The sequence below is a fragment of the Schistocerca cancellata genome, chromosome 7 (genome assembly GCF_023864275.1).
Source record: "Schistocerca cancellata isolate TAMUIC-IGC-003103 chromosome 7, iqSchCanc2.1, whole genome shotgun sequence".
NCBI lineage: Eukaryota > Metazoa > Arthropoda > Insecta > Orthoptera > Acrididae > Schistocerca > Schistocerca cancellata.
Window position 1 is genome coordinate 331721073 of NC_064632.1, and position 14354 is coordinate 331735426.

The window sequence follows — 14354 nt, forward strand, 5'->3', positions numbered from 1 at the left end:
GCCTCTGGTGGATAGAGAAGGTTGTATTATACACTGAAGAACCAAAGAAACTGCTACACCTGCCTAATATCGTGTACGGCCACCGCGAGCACGCAGAAGTGCCGCAACACGACGTGGCATAGACTCGATGTGTGACTGAAGTAATGTTGGAGGGAAAACATGACACTATGAATCCTGCAGGGCTGTCTATAAATCCATAAGAGTACGACGGGGTGGAGATCTCTCTTGAACAGCACGTTGTAAGGCATCCCAGATATACCAATTAACTTTGATGTCTGAGGATTTTGGTGGCCAGCGGAAATGTTTAAACTGGGAAGAGTGTTACTGGAGCCACTTTGCAGCAATTCTGGCGTGTCGGGTGTAGCATTGTCCTGTTGGAATTGCCCAAGTCCATCGGAATGCACAATAGATATGTATGGATGCAGGTGATCAGACAGGAAGCTTACGTACGTATCACCTGTCAAGAGTCTTAACTAGACGTATTAGGGTCCCACATCACTCCAAATGCACTCGCCACACACACCATTACAGTGCCTCCACCACCTTGAACAGTCCCCTGCTGTCATGCAAGGTCCGTGAATTCATGAGGTTGTCTCCATAAGCGTACACGTCCTTCCGCTCGACACGATTTGAAACGAAACTTGTCCGACCAGGCAACATGTTTCGGCTCCGAAAACCCATATGGATGATGTTTCGTTGAAAGGTTCGCACGCTGACACTTTTTGATGGCCTAAATGGCTATAAGCACTATGGGACTTAACATCTGAGGTCATCAGTCCCCTAGACTTAGAATACTTAAACCTAAGTAACCTAAGTACATCCACACACATCCATGCCCGAGGCAGAAATCGAACCTGCGACCATAGCAGCAGCGCGGTTCCGCACTGAAGCGCCTAAAACCGCTCTGTCACAGCGGCCGGTACTTGTTGATGGACCAGCAGCACTGAAATCTGCAGCAATTTGTGGGAGGGTTGCACTTCTGTCACGTTGAACGATTCTCTTCAGTCGTCGTTGGTCCCATTCTCGTAGGATCTATTCCTGGCCGCAACGACGCCGGAGATTTGATGTCTTATCGGATTCCTGATATTGATGTACACTCGTGAAAACGTCTACGGGAAAATCCCCACTTCATCACTACCTCGGAGATGCTGTGTCCTATCGCTCCTGTGCCGCCGACTATAACACCACGTTCAAATTCACTTAAATATTGATAACCTGCCATTGCAGCGACAGTAACAGAGCTAACAACTGCGCCCAACACTTTTTGTCTTATGTAGGTGTTGCCGACTGCAGCGCAGTATTTTGCTTGTTTATATATCTGTCTATTTAAATGCCCTTACCTACACAAGTTTCTTTGGCGCTATAAAATGTCACATAAGCATACTGTTAACACCAAACCGTACATTTGCAGGAAGTCGCACGCTGTAGGCAGTTCCCACACTAACTCCTTTACAATCTTTAATAGCATTAATTTTAATGCATCCACCTTCGTACTACAATCTGAGCAATACACAACATTTGCGATCATGTCTATGCAAATGTGAATAGTAACACAGACAAGCCGTTAGGTCTAGAGAAAAGCCAACGTACATGTACTCTGTCATATAAAACTGTACCGTATCTACCTGAATATGCAAAGTAAAATTCCTAAAAATACGCTGCGTATCAACATTAAAAATGCGATATTAGGTCGGAATCTTTCCCTGATTTTATTTCATTTTCCATCAAGACCTGCATTGGGAGACAACGGAATAAAATAACGAGTGCGACAGACAATTATACTAAATTCCTTTAAATACCCTCAGAACGTATCTAAACTTTCTTGCCATGAAACCGGTATCACAAGAATCGTTTAGTGTCCTTCCAAAACAAGTCAACACTTCTTTCATATGCAATTCTTTTGTAACCTTGATACATTTTTTCAATGTGTTTTCAATGTTAGGCATATTATCAGATATTTAGACTCAAACCTTTACGACATCCACTGGAGTATCTTCGACTGCGTTTCTCCGACTGCCATATTATTTGTTTGGCACAAATTTGTCTTCAATGGGCTAAATACTCCTGCGTTTTGAAATAATTATGGATTTTCATCTTGACTTAAAATACATGCACGAAAATCACGATTCTCCATTAAGAGAAACAAAGGAAATGTTCGGTCGTAGCTGCCGCAGCAGGTTACGCAGCCAAACAGGCATAAACAGTGAATCTCTTAACATACATTCTACAAAATGTGAAAAAATAAAACGCTTAAGCATTCTCACTGGCACCACAGAGAATGCGGCAGAAGAGCTTGTTCTCTATAGAAACAAAAGTCAGCTACCGGATTTCTCGCTAATCTGCACACCGCATTCTTTCCGGTAAGCACTGATAAAAGACGACGCGGCGTTTCTACCGTTTGTGCGCATCGGATGTCAGTGCATTTCTCAGCAGCGAACATGAACCCGATGACAATGCCACCGAAGCACAAACCAAGCGTACTTTTAGCTGTTTCTTCATTTCCCACCGACGGTAAAAATACTGACACTGCTACGTATCAACGAGTACCGACGTGTGCACTTTCCCAACTAATGACGACAGCTAGTTATAAACTACATGGCTAGACGTGAGCCCTTTTGTTTTATCTGACAGACAAAATATTGTGTCACGAAATGAGTAATCACACCAGCTCCAAATAGCATTACTTCCATCGTAAATGCATGAGAAATATGTGTATCATACAGTTGGGCGTAAGTTCACAGAAGAAATTCGGAGCCGCGCTTCGTCGACCATCTAAATTCTAATGTGACACAATTGAGCTTGAGGTGGAATTCGTGGAAATCAATCCATAGAAATTCTTTAACGTGCGTTACATGATGAATGAACAAGTACTGATAGACTGATCTCAAGTGGGCGCTACAGTAGCATCTGAAGTGGGCAACAGGTATCAATCTCTGAGAATGACTGCACCTATTGGGCAGTGTCTACAAGCCAGATCTCTTGCCAAGTTGTCGATCTTTCATTCGCTTGATCGCTGTGTAATAGGACTTTGATGATGTTTTCCAGATTGATTTTTGTTTCAAGGTGGTTAACAGATTGATGCTAAGTTATTGCAAAATGATGCTACCACGTAACGAAGTACCTACAAGAGGACCGATTGAAAGAATGATCGACGTCGCGCGCGCGCGAGAGAGAGAGAGAGAGAGAGAGAGAGAGAGAGAGAGAGAGAGAGAGAGAGAGAGGGGGAGAGAGAGAGAGAGAGAGAGGGGGGGGGGAGGGAGGGGGGGGGGGAGAGAGAGAGAGAGAGAGAGAGAGAGAGAGAGAGAGAGAGAGAGAGAGAGAGAGAGAGAGAGAGAGAGAGAAGGAAATGAGGGAGGATGTAGATGAGGGGAATAGGGCACGTGGACGACTGGCCTTGGTCAGTGGGAGGGAGCATCTGCCGGAAGCTGTAGCGGTGCCAGGTGCGCCACATAAGCAGTCTGCACAGGTCAAAACGACGCAATCTTCTCGAATTCGTTACGCCCGTCAAAGTCTACCTCCATAGAGACTGCCTATTCATCTACACTTGCACTCCCAAGTCTTCTTTCAGTGTCTCGCAGAAGGTACAACGGTAGCACTACAGTTGCATTCCACACCTCTTCCCCTGAATTCGCAAAAAAAAGAATATAAGACGACAAGGGTTTAACGTCACATCGACGGCCTGATCATCCATCAGAGACGGAGTACAAACTCTGGTAGGTGAAATAAATTGGCCGTGATCTTATCAAAGGAGTCATCGCGGATATGCCTTAAACGATCTACAGAAATAACAGAAAACCTAAATCTGGTTGTCCGGATGGGGTTTGAACCGGGGTCCTACTCAATGCAAGTCCAGTCAGTAACTTAACGCGCCATCTTGTTCGACAATTCCCCTTCCGCGTATATTCTGCAACGACTAAAAAAAGTAACGAATCGTGTATTTTCCGCGAGACACATTCCGAACATTTATTTTTGTATACCTCAACCTGGCATTAGTTTTCTCGGCAAGTAGATTTGAGTAGTAGTTTCAGCTTAGGTCCTTTCACAAGTGCCGCTATTTCAAATTAACTAGATAGAACTATAAACAAATAGGGGGTTGGCCTACTGAAAATTAACCGATTTCCCCACAAACCACGATAAGAAAGACAGAGGCTCAACTGTAGAAGAAGAAAAATATCACGACACATACAGGGGGACACATGCAGATGCGCACAGTGTGACGAACAATACAAACTACAAGTTGCAATCTTTTAGTCAGCTGATTGATGCAGGCAAAGTATTATGTCACTGTACCGCTAATTATAGGGTTATTTATTACTGCATAAGATACGTCGCCGTATAGGTGGCTTCCAAATTAGCTAAAACGCCAACTAAACCACCACACTCAAAACACTGTAAAATATAATCATTTAGCTATGAATCCTTTTTTATATTGTAACATTAATTTTTGTTAAATACAGCCTGAGACTTATTAATATCTATGTAAGTAAGGTATGCTGAAAACACCACTACTTAAACACACACACACACACACACACACACCACACACACACACACACACACCACACACACACACACACACACACACACTCAAAATTAAAAATACAATGTCACTCCCGGTCCTTGGCGCCATTTTTGACACTGGAAACTAAGTCAGTTTCAAGGATTCGTTCTTTACACCCCGCCCCCCCCCCCCCCCCCGCCTCTCACTCCTTTCTGTCACACACGCACATCGTGAATATGACGAAGGCATCGCGGTAACATAAGGGCAATGATGTGTTCAGAACAATGTTCGGATTTATGGCTTCTCTATTATCAAATTATGGTAGTTATGGCACCAAGCAGACTTCTGCATAATCCTCCATTCGCTCAAAGCATCACATGCGGAGAACGTGGAACAATATTATTCAAGCTCTGACAATTTTACTGTTAACTGTTGTTACCACTGATGATGTAAACTCTCATCAAGTTATAGCAGAAAACTTGAAGATACAGCAGTGAAACAACTCTTCTCACACCCGATAATCAAGAAACACGTTCCACGCAAAAAGTTGAAGTCAGCACTCTCAAAAAATGTTAAAAACATTTAGTACATTTAATTATGACGATGAACAAGCGACTACATTTATTAACCGGAAGAGCAATTTAAGATTAACAAAAAGCTTAATTATTTGAAATTGGTTCATCTTACCGTACTGGTGGTTATATCGTTCACTTGAAAGCTTTGACTAGAAATCCGTAAGGGCGGTAAATTGACAATTATTGAAGCGATTAACGGAACACAGAGTCCCAACAGCACTTACAAACTATTATGGCGCAACTCAGGAAATACGCGATACTGTAAAGCTGGTAATGTCAAGATATGACACTCCCAAAGAACATTAGGAAGCAAATCGAAATAATGAAATTCCAATGCGCGCAATCTATGGGAGACTTGCATTTTCACAATGTATTAAATAATAATTTTACATATTGACAAGTAATGTGTGTTTATTAAACTACATCGTTATGAGTAACAGCAGAATGGTGAAATTCTAGCAACTGTACATAGATATCTCCAATGGATACGAAATCAGATTAAACGTAAAATGTTTCGCTATTTACCGACTGTCTATAGTACGGAATACTATACGCAATAAATTGATACTTTAACCAATGTAAATTAAAAACCCGTGAGTATCGACGAGGACAGGGCATCAGTTAACGCTGTTACACTGGCAAACTAATGACCCAATCTGAAAACAGAAATTACTGACGATATCTAAGCTTTCCAAAATGTAGATTAAAAAGACACCAGATGAGCAGGAAAAATTTATTTGCTAATAATGGCAAGAACAACCGATGCTGAAACTGACTATCCAAGGGAAACGATTATGCTTATGGTACAATGAAATTGACTGATAACATATTCTTACTTTTCGGCAAACCAAAGTACAAACACGCCGTGAAAGAGAGGCAAACGTGGAATCTTGAGAATAGTCCGCTAGCGACAATTTCTTTCGCATCATAGAAATACCATCCACGAAAAAAAACCATATACGACGCAAAATGAGGCGATACATAACCCATTGAATCCATTAGGAAACTGATCCTCACCAAAAGGCCAAAAGCTACGTTTGTGCTGTAGTTGAGCTTTCGGGGATGTCATGGACTTTATGGCGTAAACCTACAACATTAAAGGGGGGGAAACGTTACACTGCTTCCAAAAAAAAATCATATATCGTACTACTTTAAATTTACTCAAAGAAAATCATAATTTATAGATTATGCATTAGTTAGTAACAATTATTAGATACCCGACGGTATGTTACATACGAAATTAAGTACAAAATGTCCTGCGTTATACACTACTGCAAACGGAAATTTCAAGACGGTTAACCTCACAGATCATGTGCTCACTACTTTCTCTTGGCGCATTCAAGAACAATTCAACATTCGCAAAATTTATGCACTAACAAACAGGTAAACACACTGCAGCGATGCGACGTTTCAGCGGTGCTTGCTTCCTGGAGAGTACCAGATTATTATAGACAGGCTACATACAGCGACCTCATAAGAATAGAAGTTACGAACTGCAGATTCTCTTACTCTGCAGTCTGTGTTGCTGATCACAAATGGGTATATTTAGATCAAAATTCCTTGTTAGGTGCAGTACCGTACACATCGTCATGAGGTATGCCGTGTGATCAGCAGCAGAGGAAAGAGAGGCCCTGGCTCACAGCCCACTAGGGGTGGGGGAGTGAGTCACAGCAGCATTCCGTTATGAGGCCGTGGCCGCAGCAATTGCTACTACAGTACTCTCATGCCGCACCGTTCACAATGTGAGCGCTTTCACAACAAAATCCCGCTCTATTGCTTTCTCCTTATCAGTACGTATCGAACTGTCCGCGAAGGCCTACAGAAAGCGTGGCGCCATCACGAGCACACAAATGACAAACTCCAAGCACAAGTCACTATCTGCGAGTTCTATTATTATGTCATATCACGTCAATATCATTTACATGGCTTAGTTCCAAATGACATACAAACCACTGAAACTAATTTTAAATGCACCTGCTCAATACAATGGGATATCAACAGCATCTCTTAACATTGGCAATTATCGTAGACATATGCCGTACACGGACCTATTTCTCTCCGTCTTACTATACCCTCAAAATCATTCTGGTCGAAGCACTTTCAGTGTCTGCGACCGTTAGGAAACTGATCTGTAGGCACAGAATCAAATTCGACAAGTATGAAGAAAATAGAATAGGGCCAGTCCGTAAGGTCCCTGTGTGTGATGAAGCGAAGCCAAGCAACGAAATTAACGGTCCGACTAGATGATTAAAAGTTCATATTCAACAACATTTCACGCATACATTAAACGTCTGATAGCGGGTTGACGCGAATTTAAGTTAAAATAACAAAGGTAGTACGGCTTCCCCACCAGGTACAAGCTAACAGAAACCTATTCTCGTCGGTAATTTCAACGTGACCATTACGCCTACAATAATCAATCAAGGTATTCGACAAAGTTGCTGTATGACCCCAGTCTCTCTTGTTTTGCACTCAGATGATATAGTAGAACAATTTAAGGCAAGCAGATATGAAAACATTATCCCTGGCCAGCGACGTGTCTGTTATCGCATCCGTTTTAAGATAACTTACCACATAACAGCCAAATCACAGAATTGTGAAATTATAAACACCAAATTTAAAATACTTTAAGGGACAGAAATTACGAGATGAAAATGTACACTTCGATAGCACCTGCCTCAAATAAGTAACTAAGTTAATTCACTTCGTGGCAATATCCATATGAATATGCCCGTCTCAAAAATAGCCAGTATGTCACACATTTGTGGCACAATCAAAATACTGGCGAAAACCTGCCGCAACGCAAACCAAATGATATTCTACAACACTGAGGCTAACAATTATTCTGTGTGGTAGCGAACTAAGGATCCAGAACCGTAGAGACCCAGCATGTACCTGAAGATGAAACGCGAAGCAACGGATAAATATTTTCGGGATGTTCGATGGTGGACTGAGACCAGCATTGTCGCCCGGCGGTAAAATATAAGCCACATGCCCGGTTGTGTATTTCAAATCAGCATATTCGTCCTAATCCAGGCGCTGGTTTTTTAACAAAGCGCGTCAAATACCGCAAGCGTAATCCGCACCATGATAAACGGCCGGAGGAAGGGAGGGAGCGAGCGCTAGCTTAACCACGTCCTTTATACAGCGATTGCCATGTATACTGATCACAAGGCAAAACTTGTTTGTACTGTCCGAGAGGATAAGACCCGCTTACTAAATCCGCGAAACAGATGATGAAGGTAATTAAATCGTATGAAGTGCTGATCCACACAGTGCGAGACTTATAGGGCTGTATTAAACACACGAGATTTCGATTAACGGAAAATTTAGGTGTTGATTTATTTTAATCCGTGTCTGGATTTAGCACGAATTTCCTACAATGTGGCCGCTGGCAAGTAGTGATCATTTTGTCGCTTACATTTAAAAATGCCGGTTACAGCTTAACGGAGCGGATTTTACAGGCCAATTGTTGGCAAAGGTGGGGTACAACATTTACATATTCAATCAATTGAAGCGCAAGTTCCGTCAAATCTCCCCTGCCCCCACCGGATACTTAATCGGTAGTAATTTTGGGAGCAAGTATGCTGACTAGCGGTGGTATGGCACGCCGAGTGCACGTTGGCTTGCGGCCGAGCGTGTCTTGGCCGAGAGCCAACAGGCAGTGGCGAGCACTTAAAAAAGAAAAAAAATTGGCGCTACGGCTTCGCTGCAGCAGGCAAGAAGCAGCAGGTGGGACTGGTGACGTAACGGGCCGCTAGGTGGCGCTACATACGGGCCGCACCTGCCTGCACTCACCATTGCGCCGCTCGCGCTAGCTGTTACGTCACGCCATCTCGACGGAGGCCTTGCCGTTACTGGCTTTATACTTCCAACAATGTTTAATTTCTTGTCATTCTAAATGGCCAATACCTAAATGTGGCAACTATGACAATCTACATGCGTCCTGTCACTTCTCTTGAACTCTGAATCATATCGACTCACAATAACTGCCCGATCTCGGCCAACGGAAGGGAGTACCCTGTAGGGAGGGTTTCAGACGTTTGAAATGTTTTACACAGGCTATTAACTGGTCACTGAGATGAAAGTGTGATTTACAATCTATCATTAATCTATGAACTCTTCTAGTGTAGAATTAAGGCCAACTATAATACCTTATGAATGTCGTGTGGTCTGGGTGAATCTACTGGTTGCTGTGGACATGTGACTCTCGACTGCTGCGTGTATGTGCCAAACAACTGCATGGCTATGCCTAAATTTTAGATTCACTAACAGTCTGGAACGATGCAAGTATGTACTGTGTGTCCCTCGCAAAATACGAGGGTTGGAACTTTAATGGTGGCAACTATTTATTTACAGCTCGTGCAAAACATAAGTGTTTCAAAGTTTTAATGACCTTCAAAGTAGTCACCAGCATTGTGGAAGTCGTAGGATACTCTTAGCAGTGCCACTTATGTTGACAGTTCCGAGCGGCGCAGTCTATTGCCCGCCGAAATTGTAGCTGTTCTGAAGCGAATGCCGTTAAGTGTTTTCTTCACTTTAGAAATCGAGTTGAACTTACGAGGGCTTAAGTCGGGGGAATGCAGTAGGTGGTATAGCACTTAGCAGCCCCATCAGCCAAACAAATCAGTAACAGCTAGCACTGTACATGCTTGAGCATTGTCCTTCAAAATGATGGTCAGGTCTTGCAGAAAGTGTCTCTATGCTGTTCATTTTTGGAACACAACCTACGACCAGCTTTGAGACAGAAATGATGACACTTTCTGCACGACCTGTCCATTTTGCAGGGCAATGCTCAAGCACGTACAGTGCAAGTTGTTACTGATTTGTTTGACTGATGGGGCTGCTAAGTGCTATACCTCCTACTGCAACTCCCCTGACTTAAGCCATCGTTAAGTTCAACTCGCTTCCTAAACTTAACGAAACACTTAACGGCATTCGCTTCAGAGTTGCTACAAACTCGTCGGGCAATAAACCGCGCCGCTCGAACTGTCAACACAATTGGCACTGCTAATAGTATCCTATCACTTCCACATCGCTGGCAACGGGTTATACACAATGCAGGTGACTACTATGAAGTTCAGTAAAACTTTGAAACACGTATCTATTTTGTACGAGCTGAAAATAAATTGTTGCCACTATTCAAGCGCCAACCCTCGTAACAATATCACTTCTGTTGCTTCAGAGGTCTTGGCTGGCAACAGGAACAAATTACGATTAAATGTGTGATGTGACCCTTAAAATATAAATGACAGATGTAAACCTGTTAGTAGTATACACTAATCCCGGGCTCTTAAGTCCTACGTTCCCCGTTTTCATGGAATGAATGGACACAATCGATATTCCAAGAGGGCAGAAATGAAGATTCCGTGTACCAAGAAAACTTGGTATCTGGATATACATTAATTTTTCACCTTGACTATACGCCCTACATCACGTAAGATGAACCGACTGTTGGTTACTGGCCTATTTCACAGGTGAGACAGTCGTATGGTTGTACCTCACCGGCGCACAGATCATCGTAATCATGTCCAGCGTTCATATATCGGAAAGTGTGCCTAGTCTCCATCCAAACAGAAACAAAAGAATCCGGTGGGATGTCTGTCAGCTTACTTTAGCTACCTGCGAAAAATTCTCTAGTTTTCTATTCCAGTTAATGAATCCGTTGTTATGGAGCAGGAAATAAACTGTATGATCAACTTCTGTACGTAGGCCATAACTTAGCATATTGACCCGTTCTACAGCATTATTCAAACCTGGTTAAATATGCAAAGTTTATATAATGGGAAGCTGTATGTTTATATATATATATGGTGATTTTCTTTTGTGACCTTCAGGAGAGATGCATCGCTAAATATCCGAAAGACCGCATCGGGTCACATGGGAGCATATTTTAAACAAATTATTGTACAATTTGTCAACTACCGTTTAAGACCCACACTGCGAGTTTTTCTGACGCAAATATCTGCAAGCAATCACCACAGCGCTGTTCCCCGGGCCAATGGGAAATAGTTTCGAAGTCCATCTCCTCCAACAAACATGTAAAAAAAATCGGCAATTCACGTATGCTGTAGTTCTCTGTGGTCATACCACGTCAAAAAATCCGTTCATAACTGGGGCCAGAGTTAAGGTTCATTCCTGAAATTGGCGATATTTCCAAATCTTCAAAACTTTCCTAATTGAGGATTGGCAAGCATAATGCTTTACGCTGCGGAAGTGGCAACACAGTAGGAGCCGACAATGGCAGGCTCCCACTGTTGTATTGCCAACTAATCTAAACAGGAAACCGTACTGGTGAGCTTTGTAACTGTGGGAGAATTTCTATGATTATTTTGAAATTCTTAATCGCAGCGACGGAGTTTAATCGCTGGCGTTGTGTGGCGTTGCACTCAGATTTGGCGATACTTGAGTATGAAAGAAGCATCAACGCCTGACTGCGTGGTATCGCGAGGCAGAAACCGGGCTTCTGGCGAACAGGTCAGCGCACACGTGGGAGGCAGGCCGACCGACGGAAGAGACACGTTTTGGAGGGCAAAGCGGGCAACGAACCGGTTCGCAGAAGCACCACAGCTGTCCCCGCCACAGGACGCTATCTGGTCGCTGGCCCAGATACTATGGGCAACCTATCACACGGCTAAAAAAATCTCATACGAACAGGTGAAAACACAGGCAGTTAAATACGAATACGCACAGAACAATGCTTATGCGTATCTCATACTGTGCACGACATATTAATCCCTTAAACGACCATCTACATCTGCAGTGCATCTGATTTGCTGCAGGATACACCATGACCAATAGCGTTTAATTCGAGAATGTCGCCTGTGAATTATTTGTACAGTTTAATGATACAAATGACTCACCAACGGCATAGAACGAACGAATTCTGTCATAGTAATTGAAACAATGTACACCCACACGTCGTCGATTCTTTTTATCCTCTCCTGTAAGAATGCCATACAGGAAATAGCACAAACATTAAAGCAGTATGGGAATTTCCCAAATCTACCATTGACCTCAAACGGGTATTCGACATTGTATAAGACGTTATTCTGACGGTTCCTAGATACAGGAACATTGTCCCGTACAGCAGGATGGCGTAAGGTTATACTGTGGGAATGATGCAGCTTACAGCTACCTAAGCCATGCAAAACAAGTTTGCTGGTGTAATACCACAACTCTTAAAAACACTTGTCTTAATAATGAAGTAGTCTAGTCACTTGGGCGCATCATGCCACTAACGTTTCACTGCATCAGTAGCGGCAAACTACCGTTCAAGAACTGGTTACACCGTTCAACATTTCTCGTGCCGTTTCACTGTGACTGCAAGCGTTAGCCATGTTTTCCACGCAATAGGTATATCGATTATAAAGGTAGCCGAAATCAATAACCGTCTCTCTCAAGTGGCAGCGCGCGATGTAACAAAGCTAAGCTATTTACCATAATAATAGTCTTCTTCTCTAAGTTTTCATGTCGGCCAGTTGCTCCTGGTATTTCAAAGATGAGCTGCAACTGACTGGAGGCCGAAGCTCATTGTCAAAAGTCAGATTTTAATTTAATGAAGACCCTGCGAATAAACTAATTCCGGTAAAGGACAAAATATATTATCTGACTTGGCGTGAGCGCACAAAAAACACTGTTCTCGATACCTCAGTTTTCTCGGCGTGACTGATTAAAGCTGTGTGGATATAGAGCCAGTTACCGTTTCCACTTTTGCACAATAGTTCGGGAATCCATCGAAACAAAGATGGCAAAGCTAATAAACAAAGACGGTGGATCCAACTTAAACGTGGCTTGGTGTCCAGTACTTTATTAAAATCTTATGATTTCTTACTGTTCCATTCAAGTATGGAGCGCGGGAAGAATGCTTGTGTGAATGCCTCAGTGTGTATAGTAACTATTCTAATCTTATCCTCACGATCCCTATGTGAGCGCTAAGTAAGGGGCTTTAGTGTATCCCTAGAGTAATCATTTACAGCCGGTTCTTGAAACTTTTGTGAACGGAAGTTTCTCGGGATAGCATACATCTGTCTTCAAGCGTCTGTCAGCTCAGTTCCTTAAGTATCTCTGTGACACTCTCCCACGGATTAAACAAACCCGTGACCATTCGTGCTGCTATTCTCTGTATCGCTCAATACCTCCTGTTAGGTCATCTGGTACGGGTTCCACACACTTAAGCAATATTGTAAGATGGGTGGCACGAGTGACTTGTACGCTCTCTCTTTTGTAGACTAATTGCACTCCCGCAGTAATCTACCAATAAACCGAAGCCGACCGTCATATTCACCAGAACTGAGAAACGCTAAGATAATGGGTGTTCCAGAGAATACCCACACGGGCTCTGAAAAGAACTGTAAGAACATTGCAAATCCTTTACGCTCGAGGCTTTTAGAAACCTGAAAAATACAACGTTTACGACTTTACTAGATAATATTCCACAGACCGTTATTACGCGTCGTATCTATACATAAATTTCACTTTTACAGTATGCTGACAGACTTCCTAGTGCTGTTCCGAAGGACTGCACGTTCAAGATCGGTTCGTGCGCGTAATGTACGTTGTTTATCGTTGCACATCGGGAAGAATTTACTTTGTATCACCCCTGCCCCACATTTTCGCTTCTCAAATATAACCATATCATAGCAGATGGTCCAAAAATCGAATTCCGGTTTCCTATATACCATCGTCGGGATTTACTTCGCAGAAAATTGCGGTAGCGTTCTCGCTTCCCACGCCCGGGTTCGATTCCCGGCGGGGTCAGGGATTTTCTCTGCCTCGTGATGGCTGGGTGTTGTGTGCTGTCCTTAGGTTAGTTAGGTTTAAGTAGTTCTAAGTTCTAGGGGACTGATGACCATAGATGTTAAGTCCCATAGTGCTCAGAGCAGAAAATTGCGTATCGAAGTTTCGGGGATTTTTTTATCCCCTCCTCAATTACGTTCATACGTAATTCTGAAGAATAATCACCGAAAAGGAAAGTTACAGCCTGCTCGAGACTGTTCGAAGAAAAAAAGAGACTGTTCTCTAAGTATTTTCTTTCAGTACATATGGACTCTTGTTTAACTGGCGCAAACTAATACTCGAAAGGGGGTGATGCGGCGCGGGATGAGACCATAGCTGCAATGGAGTGGTATGCGTCATGGGCAACAACCGCAGCTTCGACCGACTGACTGCCTAGTGTTCTTAGCCTCTGGATATCTGCCAGTCGCCTTGCGAGCGGTCGGTAAGTCTCAAGTATTACATGGACTATGTGACAGCAATGCTGTTCATCTTAATATGAG

General features: G+C 43.0%; 1 protein-coding gene across 1 annotated transcript in view; it reads right to left on the reverse strand.

Moving 5' to 3' along the window:
* Positions 1 to 14354, reverse strand: part of LOC126092756 (lysine-specific demethylase 3B-like) — a 168975-nt gene that overhangs the window by 79751 nt on the left and 74870 nt on the right. The window lies entirely within an intron of this gene.